At 40.6% G+C, this 21,792-nt stretch overlaps 1 long non-coding RNA gene across 1 annotated transcript in view; it reads right to left on the reverse strand.

The window, feature by feature from the left end:
- The window catches only part of LOC132527110 (uncharacterized), a 195,374-nt gene that overhangs the window by 85,792 nt on the left and 87,790 nt on the right, over positions 1 to 21,792 (reverse strand). Inside the window, exon 3 of the long non-coding RNA XR_009542857.1 lies at positions 8,263 to 8,401. This is a non-coding gene — a long non-coding RNA (uncharacterized LOC132527110). The remainder of the gene's footprint in view (positions 1 to 8,262; positions 8,402 to 21,792) is intronic.

Below are 21,792 nucleotides of genomic sequence, written 5' to 3' on the forward strand. Positions count from 1 at the left end.
AGGTTTTGGATGTTCTCTAAGCAAAAAGAAGAATAAACTGGGTATTTGATAGACTGCCAGACTGTGGTAGTGACCACTAAGTGTTCACCAAAATGTCTTTCATTTTTTCCCCAGGGTATACAATGAAACTACATTTCCCAGACTCCCTTGCAATTAGGCATGCTCACATGACTAGTTCTAGCCAACAGAAGATGAGAAGAAATTATGTATGTTATGGCTAAATGTAGAAGGATCTAAGGATCTGCCTGAGGGTGGAGCTACATGATGGAAAGATCATGAATCAATATATCACTGAACTACATGAGCAAGAAGTTATCTTGTACTGTATTACACTACTAAGATTTGGAGGTTGAGCTGTTATAGCACTTAGCCTGCCCTACTTATATTTCATCAGTCCTAAAATGCATATATTTCCATATTGTAATACTTCATCTTAGACTTGATGACATACAGTCATATGACAATGCTAAAAGAAGCTTATCAATATGCTCGCATTCACACAGCTAGTGTGATGCTGATACTCCAAGTCTCCTCAATATTGGACCAGAAGTTACTACAGTTGACTAACTCACAGCTCATGGTCACAGTGCATGGAACCATGGAATGTTATTCTTAGCATTCCGAATACTAACTATCTGGATTCTGTGACCGAGGTAGGGATCAAAGCTTGAACATCAGCTAGATTTGGGAGTGGTGGAGGGGAGGCGAGGTAAACCTGGTAAACCACTGAGAGCCCAATTGTGTCCAGAAAAGGGGAAGGCTCTTCTTTGAAGAACTGAGCTCAATTTCAAGTCCTGTCAGAATACAGAACAGAGATGCCTCAGCCTCTAGCGTTAGCGTGTGTTCCCGTCAAACTGCCTTTGGATGTTAGATCTGCCATCTGTACCATGGTGTCTGGTTGCCAGGGTTACAATGCTCTCCTTGAACAGAAAATCAAATAGTTTCCTAGAACCCGCAGGTAAAGGTCAGAGCGGGCAGAGCATGCTTCGTTTCTTGGTATATAAACAGAAAAATACGCTGTATGGAAAGCAAGTACTTTAGATTCCTCCTTTGAGGCCAAGCCGGTAAAGATGATCTGGGTGGAAACTTCAGAGATGAGCTATATATAAAAGAGCATCTTGATAATGCAAAAGAAAATCCATAGCTGGACACTGGAAATGAATGCTGAAAAATTGAACCCAAGATCCCATGTCTTTAAGGGGTCATGGTCTCACATGAATCACCCCACGTTCTCTACTCTCAGCTACCCCGTTTCCTCTCCCAACTTTTAGAGCGAATAAGTCCGTATGGCTGAGGAATAGGAAACACTACCTAAGTAGTGATGGAGCAGTGGAAGAAGTACATTTCCCAGATCCTATATGTGACTTAAATGTGGTTTGATTCTCTGCCTTTTCAGGGCTCAGACAGACTCAGCGGTAGCAGAGTGAAGGGGAGGGGGATATTCTCTGGCCAGGATAATTTAGTTTTGCAGTCCATGCTTGAAGAGACAGAGCACCTCTGGCTAGAGGAGTAACAGACTTTTTAAAGACTCTTAGAGAAAGGGGAAGAGAGTTACCAGCTGTCCTAGGCTTGTTGCTTTTTATTTTTCTTATTGTAATTTTTACTACCGTTGATGCTTCTAATAATTTTGCTACTACTTCTGCTTCTAATACTATTAGTATTTATGACCCCTAGCTCTTCTAAAATAATTTCCAGTGAAAGTATTATAATTGTAATATATGCAAGTGTAACTGTACAGAAACATATAAAATGAAGTTCCCTTCTACATATCTTGATACCCAAGAACTATTCCTTATCAGTGATCAATCTAAAACATTTCTTGTGTTACTTCAGAAATATTCTATGTTCACATATAGACATATAAATATATTTGGACAGATGTGGGATTTAATATATACTGTTTCTCAACATATTTTTATCACTTAGCACTGTGTCTTGGATATATTTCCTTGTTAGCTCCTGTAGAGCTATATATATGTGAGATACAAATTTGCAACATGGTTCAGTAGAAAGAGCATGAGCTATAATTAAGGATATTTGAAAAGATTTGGCTAAAGGATGACAATAGCTTCATTCGTTACAATAGCAATAGTTTTGCAACAACCCAAATGTCCATTAAAAGGAAATTCACCATAGTATCATCATAGAAAAATATATAGCAAAACAGCCTTTTTGTTTGATATTAAATTTTAATTACATGACGCAAAAGAGTTCTTAACCAGATTTGGGACAATTTTTCTTTCTCGTGCTTGATATTTGTAATTGATTCTTTCCTATAACAGCTTGTTCAAGCTTCATGTTTCAAAAATTCTTATCACTCTGAAGATATGAATTGAACATACTTTATTTATTTATTTATTTATCTGCGGTACGTGGGCCTCTCACTGTTGTGGCCTCTCCCGTTGCGGAGCACAGGCTCCGGACGCGCAGGCCATGGCTCACAGGCCCAGCCGCTCCGCGGTATGTGGGATCTTCCCGGACCGGGGCATGAACCCGTGTCCCCTGCATCGGCAGGCGGACTCTCAGCCACTGCGCCACCAGGGAAGCCCTGAACATACTTTAAATTCTTATTCTGTATGATCCTCTAATTTGGTCTCCCTTAGTATAGTTCATTCAGTCTGCTTTTCTTAAAGAGTACTTATATTCCTTAGATGCTGGGTTATTTTGTTTTATGAATTAACTTGGCTTGATCCAGGAAGAAAAATATAATTAGCCTAAAAACCTTAACTTGAGCAACTCTTAAACAACGTTATTAGCTGAGTTAAGAAATGGGGTGGGAACATCTCAGGATGGAGAGGGAAGGAGTAGGTGTTGCAATCTGGGTTTAACTAACCCTTGCAAGTGTCTTTTCCAAATTTCTCAGGTGACCATTACCCTCATGGTACCTCTGTCCAGGAGCTTTCACTCTTTCTTGTAAGAGGTTCAACCACTGGATCAGGGATGAAGGAACTGTGAGTAGGGGATGCTTAGAGGCGTGCCAATCTGCTCGCCACCGTTACTATCAGCTCTGCCACCCCTAGCCAGGTGCAGCACTAGGGTGACCTTTGCGTGTGTAAATGAGATCATTAACTCCCTGACTTGAAATCCTAGTACAGCTTACCATTATACTGGACTAAAACCAAAGTCTTTCTCATGACCTGCAAGGACTTGCATGATCTGACTCCTGCCCATCTGCCTTATCTTCCTCTTCCCAATCTCCAGGAATTCCCATCAGTCCAACCCAACTGGAAGCCAGAAGACAAGAAAATCTATTAAGGTAATCCACAGAAGTCAGCATTCTGGTGAAGAGAGGAAAATGGCAGGGGTGAAAAGTGGCTCTGAAGGGGAATGAAAGGGATCCCACATGATAATCCCCAAAAGTTAAGAGGCACGGGCCTATGGGGCCAGTGGTTACTTAAGCTGGAAATCTAGGACTTTCTTGAGGAGCCATGCCTTACCTTCCCGCAAAGGATTACGGTCATCTAGTGTGAGGAGAGAATGTATTTGGGGAGGGGTGCAGGGATGCTGACACTCCCCCCAGTAGACTCTCTTCTCTCGAAACTTCCACCCCATGAAAATCAGAAAATGCCTAAATAAAGTGAGGGGGATATTTTCATTCCCTCTAGGACAGGCATCTTGGGAAACCTTAAGAGTCAATGAGCCTGCTCCATCCAAGGTAAGCAGTTTAGTCTGTAAGTGGAGCAAGCTCATAACATCACTGAAACCTTAATCAAGGTCCTCTTGATCATCAAGATTCATGATTTAAAAAAATTTATTTATAAGTTGAACATTTTCCAAGCAATCCATGCAGAATTCTATTTTTTTTTTACAAGAATAGAATGTAGTTTCTCTGCTTAAGATGTATGAGTGTGTGTACAAGTGTGAGTGTGTGTGAGTATAAGGAGGTTAGCTGGGGTTTTGCCCGCTCTTCTCCCTTTCCTTATCTCAGCAGCACCTAGACAGCAGATTGGAAAATAGTAAGAGAATTTCTGATATAGTCCAACTTCACTGCATGGACAGGAAGCCCAGTCCTAAGACTTCAGTCCAAGATCATGCAGGCACTAGAGTTTTGAATCTCCTTAACACTTGGTCTAGGGCTCTATCAGGCTCCCTACCCTGCTTCCCATATGGTCTCTGGTACACTCACAAGTACATCATTAAGCAGATCCAAAGCATCTTAGATTTGGGAAACGTATCACATGGAGTGATGGGGTTAGAACAGGCAATAGAACAGATTGGGGGAAGGAGTGTGGTGCATGTCAAAAGAAAAAAACAAAGACATGGAGCAAATATTAAACCCAAAATGTATTTTCTGTTGACTTTTTTTTCTCAAAGCTGCCAAATACTTATGATTAGGGATGAGTAAGTCTTAATGCCACCATTTTATCAACTCATTAATCAAGAGGAAAGGCTTCTCATTCTCACAGATGTTAAGGATGAAATATTCTCAAAGCATGCAAGCCATAGATGACAGGTACTCCAGCAGGCTGAAGTATTTTTGGAAGCAGTGGAAGTCAGTGAAAACTGACCTGGTTACTAGAGTCAGTTGGAGTGCAAAGCTATTTTGATGGTTACCACAGGAAGCAGCTGCTACTGAAGAAATCATTGCCCTATCTGTTAAAATAATCTAATTGGGTATTGGCTGTTGGGCTTTTTTAAGTTTCCATAGAATAGAAGACTGAAGATCTTACTAAAGCTGTTCTGAGAAAAAGGCCAACCTACCTTTGAAATTTAAAGCACAAACCAAGTTGTCCACACAATGAACTTTTGGGACATTCTCTTATTGTGTCTCCACGCTTTTGAATTTCCAAGTTTGGCCTCCACACCTACCACTTCTGATGTGTCTGCATTTTATTTTCTAGAAAACCTCTAAATATTTACTGACACTTATTATCAAAAGTAAACATTTAAAGGAAACAGTCATTGCAGGGCTGCTGCATTGGATTCTAGACACTTGACTGCTCCCAATTGTGCCTTAGTGATTGGGAGAGCTTGGGGTATTGTTATTGAAAGATGGACACTAAGTCTTGTTCCAAACTTAAACCATCTGTGTCTATCAACCAGTGCCCAATCATCTTCACCGTTTGTTGTTTCTCTTACATAAAGTTAAGTCTAAGTTCTTGAGTTTGTCATCTTCCCACTCAAAGCCTATTTATCCTCTATATTTTTAGATAAATTTTAGAAGCAACCCAACCTGACGATATACTAAATATTTCAAAATGAGAACACTCATGCTCCCTCTGAGTTTTAAGTGCTTACTGAAAATCCAACAAATCAAGCAAGTCCCTGCGACTAAACTAGACCACCTAACAGAGAGTCACAGCTTTCCCTCTGCAAATTATTTACATCAACATAAAAATCATTGGTGTGTGATCCAGACTCTCTAGCTATGATTCATCAAGAATGAACTTTAGTTAACATTAAATGCCACACTACCTTTGGAAAACTAGGACATTCAATCCAGATTCTACTTAGAGTTTTAATGCAAGAAACAGAACATTTTCTTCCATCGTCAGAGTGTCTAAGAACTCTAGAAATGAGTTTTTGTTCAAAAACACTACGGTTACAAAAGGCAGAATCTGAGGGTATCTTTGCCTATGACCAGAGCATGTCAGATAAAAGAATAAGGCACCATCAACTAATAAGTGTTTGTGAGACAAAGATTCCACCCTAAGAATTTTCATTTCTGGTAACAGTGCTTATGTGGTTCAGACCAACCTCTCACCAAGAACAACTAGAAAAATAGCAGAAAGCATTTTTAAAGCTGTTTGGAGGCATCAGAGAATTAAGAAGATAGTGAAGAATTGTAGCTCCAGGAACTGGGAGGAGGACAGAACACAGAGAAATGAACCCAGCATTTGGGGCCACTTTTCCGTAGGGTTAGTTCATGGGAGGAGAGCCTGTTAGTAATTTTTCAGCTGATCTGAGTGCAATGGGTTAGAGCTGCTCACCCGACGTCTTTCTCACTCAGTCTCCTTCTGATTCCTTTGGAGAGCTTCCTGTCCATTCCCTGTACAACTAGTGGGGATTTTAATCATGACTTCCAGTAGGATAGGCGTATGGCCCAAACTGGAGGCAATCAAACAATATGCCACCAGGAGAAAAGTATTAAGATAAATAATATGGTTGAGAACTGAAATTTGAAATCCAACCCTTAGAAGTAGCTAGGAGAAGGGTAATAGGAAAGAAGTCAGTCAGCCAACGTGTGACCAATACGCTTAAGAGTGGGTGGTGTCATGGAACCCAGGAGAAGGCAGTGTTTCGTGAAAACCATGGAGGTCAACTATGCCAGATGCTACTGAGTGGTCAGGATGACAACTGAAAGGTATCCATTATATATGGCAGTGTGGAGGATGTTGGTGATTTTTGTCAGAAGAAATTTCAGGAAAGTAGTAGGGGAGAAGCCAGATTGGAGAGGGAAGGAGAGACACCAGGTAGTGAGGAAACGGAAACACTGAGTAGACAATTATTTTGTGGTTTGGCTTTGAAGGAGGTAGAAATATGGCCACATCTGGAAGTAGATAAGGAGTCAAAGGAGTGTTTGTTTTGTTTGCTTAAGATGAAAGACATTCAGGCATGCTTGTATGAACTCTCTGAAGTCGACTCGATTTTTATTAAATGTGAAACCACCTTTTGTCCTACCTTTAAGTTCTTCTCTATTTTGTTCTCTACGACGAACTTCTTGGTATCAGATGTTGACAAAAAATAAGTCTATAAGTCATGCATTTGGATGTAAATATTCGGGATCTTTAGAATTGTCATGAGATGGACCCCAGGTCTTCTAATCCGATCACAACGTGCCTTGCTAAGGTCTTATACCTAGGTAATGGCAGGATCTCCTCCTTGAAGACTAGCAAAGCCAGACATAGAACTTCAACTTCACTGCTGAATCCAATGGCTTGCAGGGCTCAGGTTCACTCTCAGAGCTGTCATAATTATATAAAGAAAACAGTCTGAAGTCCTCCTTTTACCAGTCTCCTGAGAGTATGACACGCGTGAGCTTGTTCTTGAGACCATGGTCATCTTTGGGATACTGATAACATTGAGTCTCTGGACTGTAAATCTGGGGGTTGGACCTTAAAACTGGGCAATATCACTGATGTACATTATGAGCCCTTAATTCATCAGTTGGAATCCTCAGCTAGCATGCCTATTTGAGGGAGGGGAGTGCTCAACATTTAATATTCTTATTTCTTAATTAAATAATTGGTTCAATGTGGTTCTTTCAGCTCTAAGTTCTAACTCAGAATCTAGACAAAGTTGGCGGCAAAGCAGTCAGTATATGATGCTATTTAGGAGCCCTTTTAGCAGGGAAGTGCCAAGAAAGAGCAAAATGTGTGAGCAAGAAAACAAAAATAAAACCTAAGGGTAAATTAAGATGAAGTAATCGAAGCTTTTCAAAAACTTGTATTTAAAAAAGAGCAAATGGATGAATATCTCAAGCAATGTCAAATATCAGATTCTGCCTACATGGTTGAATATATCATAAAGACCTTATACAGCAAAAGCAAAATTACAACTTTATCATCTCCTCAAAAACTTACTTCCCAAGTTCCTGTCATGGTCTGAAAACTTTTCCACAGACACAAAATTACTTGAAATAGACTGATGCCCTCATCCCAAGCAAGCCACCTGATGCAAGTATAGCTAAGACTTTACAAAAACAAGTAGTACTTTCAGCAGGATGTTAAACATCGGGCTCAAGACTTGAAAATCTATGAAACTACTAGACTGCTATTTCTGAGAGTGCTAGGCTACTGAGTACATTTGGCACGCAGGCCGGCGGTGGGGAGCAGGGAATAATTCTATATTTGAGCAAGGCGTATTTCTTGGAAAAAAAAATCAGCTTTTTAGGATTTCCTATTTTCTTTTGAATTATCCAGGTTATTGTGTTTTTTTCCTCAAAAATTTTCCCCTCAAAAAAAGATGCAAATAAGCTTGCATGTGCACACACACACATACACACAGTATATGAATTTATTTCTAGAGCGATCAACAATGCAAATTCTTGTAGTTTTCTTTTCTTAATAATACAAATCTTGATGAAAGACTGGGGAACATTAAGTTGATAAGATTGGACCACTTTCATCATGGGAATGGCAGTGATTTGTCCTCACTGGAATAACTTCTGTTTAGAGAATGGACTTGCCTTCTCTGCTGGCACCAGCACCACCATCCATGGACTCACTGAGTACCTCAGAACCCATCAGATATCCCTCACAACACAGCTTCTGTCTGAGCAACCTGTTTCACAGCATAAAAGTTATGACACTTTGCTCTCACCTTTGGAGTTCTCTGGACTCACCGTCTACTTCATCACCAAGAAGGAGCTGTCCACTTAAAGTGGTTGTGTTGCTAACTGGGAAACCTGCATGGTTGGGGTGCTGTCTTCCAGAATGTGGTATATCTTCTCAACCTGCAACTGACACACAGAGTTTGAGAACAAAGTAACACAGTAGTAGTGATCCCTCTCATCATTACACTTAATAACCCACTGGCAGAGTCTTTGCTTCCCATTCCAGAACCTTGGGTTCTGTTGATCTGAAGGTCTTCATTCCCAAGGGAGGGATGCTTTCACCAGGGGACACAGAATGGCCCCATTAAATCTGAAACACAGGCTATCCCCTGATCAGGTTGGGTTCCTCATGCCATTGAAACAACAGGCAAAACAGTCATTGAAACAGGGCTGATAACGGTCTGGGGTGATTGGTTCTGATGAGCTAGAGGAAACTGGATGAGGTTTCCTGATGAGGTTACTTTATGGATTGCCTTACCATCTCAGTTTAGCTTCTCAGCTTTTCTATCACCCGTGTAAAACTTCCTGCATTAGGGATTTCCCTGGTGGTGCAGTGGTTAAGAATCCGCCTGTCAATGCAGGGACACATGTTCAATCCCTGGCCTGGGAAGATCCCACATGCTGCGAAGCAACTAAGACCGTGTGCCACAACTACTAGCCTGCCCTCTAGAGCCCGTGTGCCACAACTACTGAGCCCCCGTGCCACAACTACTGAAGCCTGTGCACCTAGAGCCCTTGCTCCACAAGAGAAGCCATCGCGATGAGAAGCCCGTGCACCACAATGAAGAGTAGCCCCTGATTGCCACAACTAGAGAAAGCCCGCGCGCAGCAATGAAGACCCAATGCAGCCAAAAATAATAATAATAAAAATAAAATTTAAAAAAACTTCCTGCATTAAATTTCCTGTTTCAAATATTTAGAGTGCTTCCTTAGGACCTTGATTGGTATAGTTTTGGGTAGCAGGAGTGGTCCCAGGAAAATTCCCTCAAGAAGGGATTCTAGGGATTGAGTTCTTATCAGTTTGAGCACAGTTTCAGGGTTGTCCTACTTTACACATGAAAAACGAGTTACTGGTACCCTTGGTATCTCGCCTTCTTCCTCTGAGTAGAACCTCTATATATTATCTGGGCTCATGGCCACCCAGAATAACCATTAGCCCTGACCAGCCTGACTTGCACCAGGTTTAGCCAGGTGACAAAGTTCTGGCCAATAGAATATAAACGGAAGTAGTATGTGAAACTTCCTGGAGCCATCTTTAAATGGAGCAGCTTGCACTTCCCTTCCCCCTTGCTCCTTTCTGCTGACTGGAATGCAGACATAAAGATATCTTGGATTATCCCTTAGGACAGCAGAAGTGAAAACTTGAAGGAGCCTTGGTCTCTGATGAATTTGAAGAACCTTCTTATCAGCCCAAAGGTTGGACAGAACCAATGACATGGTCAGTGGCCCCAGGGAGACCAGAGGCTCTTGCCCAGAGATAAGCAAGATCCGATACCTTAACTGGAGTGTATACGGACCCAGAATATAGGGTGTAAAGAGGCATCTCCTCTCCCATAGAAGGTAGATTCCTAAGTTTCCCCATTTGCCAAGTTGAGAAAAAGGAGATAGAAGGGAAGAACTTCTGTGATAAAGAGAGGATCTTCAAATTCCTTGAATATCTACCCTCCAAAGATTCAGGGATCCAAAGGAAATGGTTTAAACCAGAAGAGACTGAGAAACCATCCACTGGAAGATTTAGGGTTTGTTTATTTGTTTGTTTGGTTTTCATTGCAACCCAGTGGGTGGGGACTTAAGGACAATATTAGATCAGTCATGGGAAATAAAGAATCAACATCTTCTTTGAATATGTGGAATATAGTGGGTATGAACATTTGATCAAACTGAGTTTCATATGGCTAGCCTGGCAGAATGCTGGAGTCATCGTTAGGGAAGAATCATGCATGTTAAAGCCAGCAAGTCCACAGATCATAGTATGGTTAAAGCCATCAAGCAGATCATGGATGTCATTTCTTTTATCAGGAAATCCTATGTGGTAAGAAAAAGCCCACAGTGATGAAACAACAGAGAATCTGATGAGCTTTACACATAGAAGAATAATTCATGGGCTTCCCTGGTGGTGCAGTGGTTGTGAGTCTGCCTGCCGGTGCAGGGGACACGGGTTCGTGCCCCGGTCCGGGAAGATCCCACATGCCGCGGAGCGGCTAGGCCCGTGAGCCATGGTTGCTGGGCCCGTGCGTCCGGAGCCTGTGCTCTGCAATGGGAGAGGCCACAACAGTGAGAGGCCTGCGTACCGCAAAAAAAAAAAAAAAAAAAAAGAATAATTCAGATACCCTGTAGGGAACTCTGCCAATACCAGGGCAAGAAGACATCTGTAAGCAAGTTGTAGAAACTTCAGAAAATGCAGCCCAGTCCCCAATAAAACCAAGACCTTAAACCTTGGTGACAAATGTCAGTCTTCCCACACTGGAGCCCACGTTCCATGAAGGCAGTGACCGTGCCTGCTATTGTGTGCCCAGTGCTCAGAACAGGGCCTGGTACCTAGTAGCTGTTCAATAAATATTTGATAAAAAATGGGTACATAACTTTTTCCTTATTTTCAAAACTTTCTACCATAAGGAGATGGTGCATTTCTATTCAGAAGGAAAAGATTATTAAAAACTTCTTCAGAAATATGAAGTATAGTACTTTAAAATATTCCCTACTGATACCTCGTAAAGAAAATACTAGAGGACGGTGGAGTAAAAGCTACATACGTTGGAGGAAGAAAGTTGTGACTTAAGCAGGGGAAGCAGTGGGGGGCTCAAGGGCTTCTCAGGTTGGCATCAAGAGCCAGGGGCCCATGACTGCAACAGAGGTGAGGTGGGGGAACCAGAGGCAAGGACGGGCACTGTAGTCTCGTACTGGCTTATATTTTCTCCCAAATATTTGGCGTGGTCACTAGCGGCAAAACACTGTTCTGGGCATTTCATCTCTGCATCTCCTTTAATCCTCATAGCAACCCTTTTGGTAGGAAGAGTCCCATTTAGCATGATCAGAGAGATTAAACAATTTTCCCAAAGCCACACAGCTGGAGGTACACAGAGTGAGATCTGGACCAAGACTGTTTCATCTGCAAGCTTGGGTTTACATCTCCAGCCTCACCTGGAACACATTCTCAAGGGAGTGCTCACTGGCGATCTCTGCTCCTCACTTATCCCTGGATCCCTCTTCTCAGGGTCAGCTCAGTGCAGCGAGAGGCTCTCAGCCTTCCCTTTCGTTAACACCAGCCCTATCTTCAGAAAAAGCCTGGATGTCACTGCCTCCAAGTAGTTCTCTTTGATCACCCCTAACCGTGCTCTGGCACAGCCCTGTCACAATTGCGATGCTACATTCCATTGTGTGGTTATTTCATTAACCTGTCTTCCCCACTACGTGGAGACAATATTTGTTTTCACTCTCCATTGTCATCCTAGTGTCTAGAACAGTGTCTGGCACGTAGCAAATATTGATAGGTATTTGTTGAATGAATAAAGTAATGTTTTGAGTGTGAGAATCTGCTGCGGGGGTCATTTCTACAGTCCCTTTATTGATTGATTTCCTAGGACAGTGCACTAGGACACCCCTGTGTGACTTTTGATATGGGCCTCTGTTGAACGGAGGCCTGGGCTAGACAAAAGGGAATCAGGGCATAATGTTGATCAAATTCTTTTTAAAAATGTAGTATACAGTTAATTTTTCTTCCAAGATTCTGACACAGTTACTCTGCTCTGAGGACGATGCATTATTAACGAAATTCTTAAGACACAGAGAAAAATGAAATCATTCCTTATTAAAATTAAATTACTGAAGTGAAATATTGGAAAGTTTCATTATCAAACATAGATCTTTGGAGATTAGTTTATACTTTATAATCTAGTAAAATAGCTTACAAACTTTATACATTCCTTGTCTATCAATAACTCAATCTTGGGAAAACAAGATATTTGTGCTCTAAAAGACTCACACTCCTATGAATTGAATCAACTATAAACATCTTAAACTTTTAATGTTCAAAAGAAATATACTGCAAACCATATGTCTGATAAGGGACTTGTATCCAGAACATATAAAGAACTCTTGCAACTCAATAGTAAAAAAAGACAATTAACCCACTTCAAAAATGGGCAAAGCAACTGTTTACAATAGCCAAGACATGGAAACAGCCTAAATGTCCATTGACAGATAAATGGATAAAGATGTGATATATATATATAATGGAATATTACTCAGCCATAAAAAGAATGAAATAATGTCATTTGCAGCAACATCGAGGGACCTAGAGACTGTCATACTAAGCGAAGTAAGTCAGAAAGAGAAAGACAAATACCATATGATATCACTTATATGTAGAATCTAAAATATAACACAAATGAACTTATCTATGAAACAGAAACAGACTCACAGACACAGAGAACAGACTTGGTTGCCAAGGGGGAGAGGGGGCTGGGGGAGGATGGATTGGGAGTTTGGGATTAGCAGATGCAAGCTAGTATATACAGGATGGATAAACAACAAGGTCCTACTGTATAGCACAGGGAACTAAATTCAATATCCTGTGATAAACCATAATGGAAAAGAATATGAAAAAGAATATGTATATGCATAACTGAATATATATATATATGCATAACAGAAGAAATTAACATGACATTGTAAATCAACTATACTTCAATAAAATAAAAAAATGGGCAAAGCATTTGAATAGATATTTCTCCAAAAAAGCTATAAGAATAGCCAATAAGTACATGAAAAGATGTTCAACACTATTAACCATCAGGAAAATGAAATCAAAACCACAGTGAGATGCCACTTCACACACACTTGGATGGCTATAATCAAAAAGACAGATAGGGCTTCCCTGGTGGCGCAGTGGTTGAGAGTCCACCTGCCAATGCAGGGGACACAGGTTCGTGCCCCGGTCCGGGAGGATCCTATGTGCTGCAGAGTGGCTGGGCCTGTGAGCCATGGCCACTGAGCCTGTGTGTCCGGAGCCTGTGCTCCGCAATGGGAGAGGCCACAACAGTGAGAGGCCCGCGTACCGCAAAAAAAAAAAAAAAAAAAAAGACAGATAATAACAAGTGTTGGTGACAATGTGAAGAAATTGAAATCTTCAACTGTTGGTGGGAACATAAAATGGTGCAGAACAACTTCAGAAAACAGTTTGGCGGTTCCTCACATAGTTCAACAGAGTTATCATATTACCTAGCAATTCCACTCCTAGATTTATACCCAAGAGAAATGAAAACAATGTGTCCACACAAAGACTCATCCAGGATGTTCATAGTGGTATTATTCACAATAGTAACAAAGTGGGAACAATCCGATGTCCATCAACTGAGGAATGAATACATGAAATGTGGTATGTCCATGTAATGGAATACTATTCAGCAAAAAATAGGAATGAAGGGCTGACACATGCTACAACGTGAATGAACCGTGAAAACATGATGCTCAGTGAAGAAGCCAGGCACAGCAGGCCAAATATTGTAGGATTCCATTTATATGATATGTCCAGAATAGACAAATCTATGGTGACAGAAAGTAGATTAGTGGTTGTTAGGGACTAGGGTTTGGGAGAATTAGGAGTGACTGCCAGAGGGTGCAGCACAATGAAAACCAGGGCAGTTCCCAGAAATCCATATGGATGACAGGTGGGCAGGGGTCCCAGACAAGAGAGTTTCTGTCACACGGTCACATATCAATTTCTTCCAGATTTTCAACTTTATTTCTATGTTTATTACTATGTTTAGTCACCGACAAAGTCTATTTTTATTTTTTAAAATATTTCTTTATTTATTTGGCTGTGTCGGGTCTTTGTTGCCGTGCACAGGCTCTTCACTGCAGCACACGGGCTTCTCTCTAGTTCTGGCATGCAGGTTTTCTCTTCTCTAGTTGTGGCACACGGGCTCCAGAGCGCGTGGGCTCTGTACTTTGCAACAAGTGGGCTCTCTATCTGAGGCGCAAAAGCTCAATAGTTGTGGCACACGGGGTTAGTTGCCCCACGGCATGTAGGATCTTAGTTCCCTGACCAGGGATGGAACCTGCGCTCCTTGCATTAGAAGGTGGATTCTTTACCTCTGGACCACCAGGGAAGTCCCAACAAAGTCTACTTCTTATACGACTGTTAAGAAATGCTGTATATTTAGGTGGGCTTTTTCTGCAATCGTAGGTTCTGGCAGTACTGACTACTCACTATGTTCTGGCAGTACTTCTTTGTAGCTAAGAGGACAGACTCTGGAGCAACATGAACTGGGTTAACACCCAGCCCCATCACTTGCTATGTGACCCTTGGGCAAGCTGTGTGAGCTGGGATGAGTTATGCAAATGTGCCCTGGCTGTTTCTTCAGCTGCAAAATGGGAATAGTAATATGCACTGATGTCTTAGGGCTGTTGTGTAGTGCTTAGAGCAGTGTTGGTGTATGATGAGTGTTAACTATTTTTCTTTCTTTGTTAATTATAACAGAATTTAGTCCTGTTTATTATTGTTTTCCCTGCCCCCAGGGAAACCTAATTTATCAGTTCTATTTTATTATGTTCACTTCAAAAAAATTAATAGACTTTACTTTTTATAGCATTTTAGGCTTACAGAAAAATTTAACATTAAGTACAGTTTCCACATCTGCTGCCCCCTCCCAACACAAACGTAGTTTTGCTTTTAAATATTAACATCTTGCATTTGTATGGTGCATTTGATATAACTAATGAGCCAATACTGATAGATTATTAAATAAAGTCCGTAGTTTATATCAGAGCTCATTTTTAATACTGTATAATCTCTGGGTTTTGACAAATGTATAACGTCACATATCCACGATTACAATATCACATAGAATAGTTTCACTGTCCTACAAATCTCCCGTGCTTCACCTATTCATCCCTCCCTCTCCTGATCCACTAGCAACCACTGATCTTTTTACTGCCTCCAGAGTTTTGCTTTTTCCAGAATGTCATAGAGCTGGAATCATTCAGTACTTAGTGTTTTCAGATTGTCTTCTTTCACTTTCACTTAGTAATATCTATTTAACTTTTCTCCATGTCTTTTTGTACTTTGATAGTTCATTTCCTTTTATCACTGAATATTACTTGATTTTTTTTGGATGTACCAGTTTGTGCATTCACCTAAAAAAAGTATATCTTGGTTGCTTCCAAGTTTTGGCAATTATGAATAAATCTGCTATAAACATTCATGTGCAAGTGATTGTGTGGACATATATTTTTAGCTTATTTAGGTAAATGCCAAGGAACATGATTGCTGGATAGTAATGGTAAGAGTATGTTTAGTTTTCTAAGAAACTACCAATCTGTCTTCCAAAGTGGCCATTATGAATTCCCACTAACAATGAATGAGAGTTCCTCCACATCCTCACCAGCATTTGGTATTGTCAGTGTTTTGAATTTTGGCCATTTTAATAGGTGTGTAGTGGTATCTAACTGTAGTCTTAATTTGTAATTCCCTAATGACATATGATATTGAACATCTTTTCATGTGCTTATTTGCCATCTGTATATCTTCTCTGGTGAGGTGTCTGTTCAGACCTCTTGCCCATTTTTAAATTGGGTTGTTCATTTTTTTTATTGTTGAGTTTCAAGTATTCTTTGTATATTTGGATATCAGTCCCTTATTAGACATGTGTTTTGCAAAGATTTTTCTCCCCCTCTCTGGCTTGTATTTTCTTTTCTTTTTCCTTTTTAACATCTTTATTGGAGTATAATTGCTTTACAATGGTGTGTTAGTTTCTGCTTTATAACGAAGTGAATCAGCTATATATATACATATATCCCCATATCTCCTCCTCTTGCGTCTCCCTCCCACCCTCCCTATCTCATCCCTCTAGGTGGTCACAAAGCACTGAGCTGATCTTCCTGTGCTATGCGGCTGCTTCCCACTAGCTATCTATTTTACATTTGGTAGTGTATATATGTCCATGCCACTCTCTCACTTCGTCCCAGCTGACACTTCCCCCTCCCCGTGTCCTCAAGTCCATTCTCTACATCTGCGTCTTTATTCCTGCCCTGCCCCTAGGTTCTTCATAACCATTTTTTTGCGGGGGGGGGGATTCCATATATATGTGTTTCTGGCTTGTATTTTCATTCTCTTAGTGTATTTGTTTTTTAAAATTCCTTAATAACTTCTTTAACCTTGATGGAATCCTCCTGCTCTTTTTCAGATGTGTTTTGTTTATTCTAACTTCATGAGCCAAATGTTTATTAACTTAATTTTTATTTGCTTTTGTTTGAACATGAAAATACACATTTTCTGTAGTTTCTTCTTGGTGCACTGTTGGCTGAATCCTATATACTTTTTTTTAATAACTAGGGTTTTTTTTTGGTTTTGGTTTTTTTAAATTATAGCACATTGGTTGAGTGCTTTCTGAAAATTGTGCATGTTTCCACAACCATTTTAATTTTTTAATTATTTTTTAAAATTTATTTATTTTTGGCTGCGTTGGGTCTTCATTGCTGTGTGCAGGCTTTCTCTAGTTGTGGCAAGCGGGGGCTACTCTTCGTTGTGGTATGCAGGCTTCTCATTGTGGTGGCTTCTCTTGTTGAGGAGCATGGGCTCTAGGTGCACAGGTTTCAGTAGTTGTGGCACACAGTCTCAGTAGCTGTGGCTCGTGGGCTCTAGAGCGCAGGCTTCAGTAGTTGTGGTGCACGGGCTTAATTGCTCCGCAGCATGTGGGATATTCCCGGACCAGGGCTCGAACCCGTGTCTCCTGCATGGGCAGGTAGATTCTTAACCACTGCACCCCCAGGGAAGCCCAATAACTAGGGTATTTTAAATAAGGATGAAAAGTGATAGATACACAGGCATTTAAAAAATAGTGAAGTAAGATTAAAAATGAAGACGTGCTACATGATGAACAGTTACTGAAATTAAATGATAGGGGATTGCCAGTTCCAGATATGATGCAGCGACTTGCAACAGACTGATGCTCTCCTAAGATTGACCAGTGTAGCTGGATAAAATACAAAATTTCATCTGTTTGGAGACCACAGAGAACTGCTGAGCAAACAGGACTCAGGGTCAGGATTCTGGAGGAACGGAATTACAGATTGGTGAGCAAACATTCTAGAACTACTCTGCCTTCAGGGAATTTGCCAATTCTTGGCACTGATTGAGGTAGAAGGCAAAGAAAGATAGAGAGCCACTGTTTACAGGCAGAGAACCAAGTAGAAATTCTAGCAATCTCAGAGACCTGGGGACAAAAAGTGGAGTTTGGGACTGCCCAAATAGCCACAAGACCCCAGAAAGAGAAGCTGGGACTTCGAAGTGAGTCTGATGCTGTCAGTTTTCCTGGAGGCATTTGTCAATTTTTAAACTGCAGGGAAGAAATATAAGACACTGGGAAGAAAGACAAAGGGCAAAGCAGAATTTTCTCCCCTTTCATAGTACTGAGAAAATTAAAAATTGAGGTTAGAACTGGCCATGAGAGAGAGGACCAATTAACAATCCAGGAGCTCAATTAGAAACCCCAAAGGACCACACGGCAGAAGCAGAGGGAACCAGAGGTAGACTAACTTGTGCCCAAAGTGCAACCCAACCTTGAATTACCTCAGTCCCTGACTGGATTAAGGTAATTCATCACCTCATGACTTTCTGAAATGTGCATCCAATCATTTACCTCACCTGCTCACGACCACCCAGTGAAGCCCATTTCACAGAGAATCGCATCCTGACTTACAAGGCTCCACATCATCTCTCTTTTTCCCTTACCAGAGGAGTGGTTGAGCATTTTTAGGGAAAGAAAACACCATTCAGAGTTTCTACAGTTTGACACACAATATATAGCACTCAATAAGAAATTAAAAAGTCTTCCTAAGAAACTGGACCAAGAGAAAAACAAAAATTAGAAGCAGATGCCCAGAAGAGATAACATTGGAGCTATCAGAGAGGAACATTAAAATTTGTATGAATAATATGTTCAAGAAAAGAGAATTTCACAAGAGAAATGGAATATATAAACAAGAATCAAATAGAAATGCCAGAATTAAAAATTATTGAAATTGTCCTATGACCCAAGAATTCTACTAAATATACACTGAGGAGAAATTTGTCCACGTATTCACCAAAGATATGTATAAGAATATTTTTAGAAGCTTCAGTTCATAATATTCCCAAACTGGAAAGTACCAAAGTGTCCATCAATCGGTGAATGAATAGACAAGCTGTACAACGGAACACTACTCAGCTATATAAAGGGAAGAACTATTGATACACCCAAAACTAAACCCTTCTTTCCATATTCCCTCTTCTCCTCTGTCAAGCCTGCCCCTCCCACTGTTTTGCTCAGAGTAAAATTCATATAGTCAACCTTGACTACTCTGCCTCTTGCACATACAGCAAATAAAGTTGGCTCTGCTTTCCAAATGTGCTTCTTTCAAAGTACCAGCTCCTTTCATGACTCCCAGCCCTACCACACCTACATAAACCATGAGCATTTCTCTCCTAGAGCCTTCAGGTGGGCTGCAGGCATCTGTACTTTCTTATCTACCACCCCCAGATGTGGGCCTTCTGAAATGCACATCCAATCATTTACCTCACCTGCTCACGACCACCCAGTGATGCCCACCTCACAGAGAAATGCATCCTGACTTACAAGGCTCCACATCGTCTCTCTCTTTTCCTTGCCAAGCTTCAGATCCACAGGCTTCCTTAACCCCAGACTCCCTCTCAGGAATTTTCCTTGTTCTCTGTGACCTTCTCCTCAGAATTGCCATTGACTGAGAACCTCCTCACCTGTAAATGCCCCGGATGTTGATTCCCCACCCTGTGGGGGGCGGGGGACAAAGATTGACGGGAGGCTACAAAACACTGCTTGTCTTGAGGTGGGGGCAATGCTGGGGTGAAATACACGCTCCAGAGCTGGCAATCAGGCTGTGGCTGGACTTTACCTGGAGACACGTCCCTGCTCAGCCATTTCCCCTGCCTCTTCTTGCTTCCCTCCTTCGCCTTCTCCTAAGAACACTCCCCCACCTATATGGGAAAACAATCTTAAAAAAAAAGAGTGGATACGTATATGTATAACTGATTCACTTTGCTGTGTACCTGAAACTAACACAACATTGTAAATCAACTATACTCCAATTAAAAAAACAAAAGGACACTCCCACAAGAAACCATGTACATCAAATTCTTATCTCAGACTCTGCTTCTAGTTAGCCTAACCTAAGACACACAGCTACTGCAGAAGAAACTGCAGTGATTTGGCTAGAGAAATAGGCTTCAGTAGCCAATTTCCTGTACTATTTGTGTGGACATTGCCCATTCCATACAAAATGTCCAATTGGGGTTCACAGGTTTTGGAATCCCAAAACCCCAAATCTGCAATAAACCTACTAGTTAGTTAACAACATTTAAACAGAAATCGATGTATCATAGGTAAGGGATGAACTCTCAGAAGTAACTGCAACCAGGACAAAAGCCTTGGCATACTGTCAACTTGGAAAGTTAAAAATTCTGGAAACTAAGTCAAAAGAGAGAATACCTAGATAAAAGGTCCATAAATCTTAGGGTAGAAGTTCTCCCTTTACCCAAAGAGTAAGGAGTAGTTTTTTAAAGCACTTCCTTTGAGTAAGTCTACACTGAAAGAGGCTTAATGGAAAAATTCTAGGGACATTCACAGAAAGATAGACAAGATGAAAAGGCAGAGGGCTATGTACCAGATGAAAGAACAAGATAAAACCCCAGAAAAACAACTAAATGAAATGGAGATAGGCAATCTTCCAGAAAAAGAATTCAGAATAATGATAGTGAAGATGATCCAGGACCTTGGAAAAAGAATGGAGGCAAAGATGGAGAAGATGCAAGAAATGTTTAACAAAGACTTAGAAGAATTAAAGAACAAACAGAGATGAACAATACAATAACTGAAATGAAAAACACACTAGAAGGGATCAATAGCAGAATAACTGAGGCAGAAGAACAGATAAGTGACCTGGAAGACAGAATAGTGGAATTCACTGCTGCAGAACAGAATAAAGAAAAAAGAATGAAAAGAAATGAAGACAGCCTAAGAGACCTCTGGGACAACATTTAAAGCAACAACATTCACATTATAGGGGTCCCAGAAGGAGAAGAGACAGAGAAAGGACCCAAGAAAATATCTGAAGAGATTATAGTTGAAAACTTCCTTAACACGGGAAAGGAAATAGCCACCCAGGTCCACGAAGCGCAGAGAGTCCCATACAGTATAAATCAAAGGAGGAACACACCAACACACATAGTAATCAAATTGGCAAAAATTAAAGACAAAGAAAAATTATTGAAAACAGCAAGGGAAAAATGACAAATAACATACAAGGGAACCCCATAAAGTTTACATCTGATTTCTCAGAAGAAATTCTACAAGCCAGAAGGGAATGGCATGATATATTTAAAGTGATGAAAGGGAAGAACCGACAACCAAGATTACTCTTCCCAGCAAGGATCTCATTCAGATTCAATGGAGAAATCAAAAGCTTTACCAACAAGCAAAAGCTAAGAGAATTCAGCACCACCAAACCAGCTCTACAACAAATGCTAAAGGAACTTCTCTAAGTGGGAAACACAAGAGAAGAAAAGGACCTACAAAAAGAACTCCAAAACAATTGAGAAAATGGTAACAGGAACATACATATCGATAATTACCTTAAACGTGAATGTATGAAATGCTCCAACCAAAAGACACAGGCTTGCTGAATGGATACAAAAACAAGACCCATATATATGCTGTCTACAAGAGACCCACTTCAGACCTAGGGACACATACAGACTGAAAGTGAAGAGATGGAAAAAGATATTCCATGCAAATGGAAATCAAAAGAAAGCTGGAGTAGCAACACTCATATCAGATAAAAGAGACTTTAAAATAAACAATGTTACAGGAGACAAGGAAGGACATTACGAAATGATCAATCCAAGAAGAAGATATAACAATTATAAATATATATGCACCCAACACAGGAGCACCTCAATACATAAGGCAACTGCTAACAGCTATAAAAGAGGAAATCGAGAGTAACACAAGAATAGTGGAGGACTTTAACACCTCACTTACACCAATGGACAGATCATCGAAACAGAAAATTAATAAGGAAACACAAGCTTTAAATGACACAATAGACCAGATAGATTTAATTGATATTTATTGGACATTCCATCCAAAAACAGCAGATTACACTTTCTTCTCAAGTGCATATGGAACATTCTCCAGGATAGATCACATCTTGGGTCTGGGTCACAAATCAAGCCTCAGTAAATTTAAGAAAATTGAAACCATATCAAGCATCTTTTCTGAACACAACGCTTCGAGATTAGAAATCAATTACAGGGGAAAAAAAAGTAAAAAACACAAACACATGGAGGCTAAACAGTACATTACTAAATAACCAAGAGATCATTGAAGAAATCAAAGAGGAAATCAAAAAATACCTAGAGACAAATGACAATGAAAACACGACAATCAAAACCTATGGGATGGGCTTCCCTGGTGGCACGGTGGTTGAGACCGCCTGCCGAT

The sequence above is a fragment of the Lagenorhynchus albirostris genome, chromosome 10 (assembly GCF_949774975.1).
Source record: "Lagenorhynchus albirostris chromosome 10, mLagAlb1.1, whole genome shotgun sequence".
NCBI classification, from domain to species: domain Eukaryota; kingdom Metazoa; phylum Chordata; class Mammalia; order Artiodactyla; family Delphinidae; genus Lagenorhynchus; species Lagenorhynchus albirostris.